The following is a 2500-nucleotide window of genomic DNA, read 5'->3' as shown; positions in this document are numbered from 1 at the left end:
TTGCACCACAAATTACAATCCAAATTCTATGTGCAGTGTATATAATAATAACTGTTATATTATCGATACTACATGTATTTATGTAAAAAGCCTATACTGTTAGACTATTCATACTTTATTCTACTCTTCAGTGACTGTTAACATTGGCTTTTGATGTTATTTTTCCTGTTGTTTATGAATAACGTCAGAATAAAATTTAAATACCATTTCAGTATGTTTCCAATGTGATCCTATATATGTGTGTGCATTGAGGGTAAGAGAGTAGGATCCTTAGACTCAGCTACGGCTGTAGCCAAACTGGTCGCATCTGCGAAGCTTATCGATTCTCCTGCTCACTCGACCAGAACTAAAGCGAACACATTACGTGTTAGGCCCTTTTTTCCACTAAACCCTGACAGTAGACCTTAGTCTAAACACGCCCCGGTGCTGCCCAGTGTGTCCCCCACAAACACAACTCCCTGCGCCCTGCCCGCATCACTGTTTGTGGGATAAACATACTTCCCCCCCCCCACACACACACACGCACACGCACATGCGCACACACACACACACACACACACACACACACACACACACACACACACACACACACACACACACACACACACATACACACACACACACACACACATACACACAACTTTAGGACAAAAATAGAACAGCAAGCAAAATAGAATGTATTTTTGTTGTCATGTTTTTTTCATTATATTTCCATGTAATTGTAATTATATTTTTATGATTGCCCAGCCAATCAATTAACATTAAGTAGCCTGTATGTGGGGGGGAAAAAAACACTACCAAATGTCTGAATATAATTCCGTCAAACATAACAACCAAAACTCACTGTGTGCTCGGTGTGTTCACTAATTCACAGATGGGATAAATGCAGACACCAAATTCCTTGTGTACGCAACTATACTGATAAACCTGATTTACATTCGCATTTACATTTATTTACAAAATATCCCCATTAGTCGAGGAGATATAAGAGGGTGGCAGATGTATACTGCATCTATGTATATTGAATCTGTCCCTATCAAATAAACTCTAATAAATAAATAAATAAATAAATAAATGGCCCTTCGGACGTCGGCCCTTCGATCTGCAGGGAGAGACGACAGCAGAGAGATAGGCAGGTCCTTCGAGCGGGAGCGACGAGCGACGAGCAGGCAGACAGAGACGGACAGGTCCTTGGAGAAGGAGAGCAGGAGAGAGAGAGAAAGAGTGAGAGAGAAAGAGTGAGAGAGGAGAGCAGGAGAGAGAGAAATGAAGAGGGACGGTTCGGGGCGCGTGCCGAGCGGCAGCTGACTGTGGAGATAGGCGGGCACGGGCACGGCGCGGGCGCGCTAGCTGGAGCGGGCGCGGGGCTGTATTAGTGCAGTGATTAGCTTCATTAGCGGCCGCGGCTGGAGCTGGAGGTGCCGTAGCTAATGGCACTGAACGTGTCCGCTCAGATGGAACCGAAAGGCAGAATTAGGGAGACTCCTCTCTTCATTACAGAGACAGTAGGAGATGGGTGTGTTTGCCTGTGTGTGTGTGAGTGTAGGTGAGTTTGTATGTCTGTGTGTGTGTGTGTGTGTGTATGTGAGAGAGAGTGAGTGACAGAACATGTGTGTGTGTGTGTGTGTGTGTGTGTGTGTGTGTGTGTGTGTGTGTGTGTGTGTGTGAGAGAGAGAGAGAGAGTGAGTGACAGAATGTGTGTGTGTGTGTGTGTGTGTGTGTGTGTGCGTGTGTGTGTGTGTGTGTGTGTGTGCGAGACTTGTACACTGTCCCACAAGGACCCTGTGCAACTCAGCTTTCCGTTCAGCCGCTCCCAAATTAGCCGCCGCCGTCCCTCAGCCCAGCGGTGACAGCCTCAGGACTCGTTTTTTTCCCTGATTCTCCTTTTCGATTTCCCTGTGCTGTAACTAAAACCTAACAATTATCAATGCTCTGATTTCCTCCTGATTTGCCCCTCTCTTCTCTTCCTGACCTGAAAGGCCTGGCAGTTGCCTGGCGGTTGCCTGGGGTTGTTTTGCATTGTTGTTCTTTGCCTCCTCATGTAATTTGCCTATGTTTTGTTGCGGGCGGTTTGCTGCCCATGGCCCATGCCTGATGGTTATTTCCATCTGATTTCCGAGAAACCCTCCGCCAGCTAACCAGCTAACTACGTGTTGTTTGTAGCCATTTTGTAGTGCTGTCACCGAGATAGTACAGTTTTCTTATTTATTATTAGTCTTAACCTGTCTGACCGTCATAGTTAATCTTAAAATTTGTATTTTTATTTTGTTTTAACTCCAATGTTAGTGTGTATCAGGCCTTGAGCAGATCTTCCCTTGGATATCACAGACCCCCCCCCCCCCCCCCCCACACACACACACACACACACATACCGTTCCTGGAACCAGCCCAACCCAACCCTGAAGACTACTTTAACTTCACCAATTAAACTTCCTGAATTGAACCCCCCCCCCCCCACTCTGCAGCAGTAATGTCCAACTTTATTTCAGATTCCCGCTCC

The 2500-nt window shown here is 46.0% G+C and overlaps 1 protein-coding gene across 7 annotated transcripts in view; it reads left to right on the top strand.

The window, feature by feature from the left end:
- Positions 1–2500, top strand: part of esrrga (estrogen-related receptor gamma a) — a 98710-nt gene that overhangs the window by 11341 nt on the left and 84869 nt on the right. The gene's annotated exons all lie outside the window — the stretch shown is intronic.

The sequence above is a fragment of the Alosa pseudoharengus genome, unplaced genomic scaffold, assembly GCF_046254945.1.
Source record: "Alosa pseudoharengus isolate Yale_2024_CS ecotype anadromous, Long Island Sound unplaced genomic scaffold, YU_APseudo_1.1 YU_APseudo_1.1_scf_22, whole genome shotgun sequence".
Lineage (NCBI taxonomy): Eukaryota > Metazoa > Chordata > Actinopteri > Clupeiformes > Clupeidae > Alosa > Alosa pseudoharengus.
This window is presented reverse-complemented; position numbering and strand designations above follow the sequence as displayed.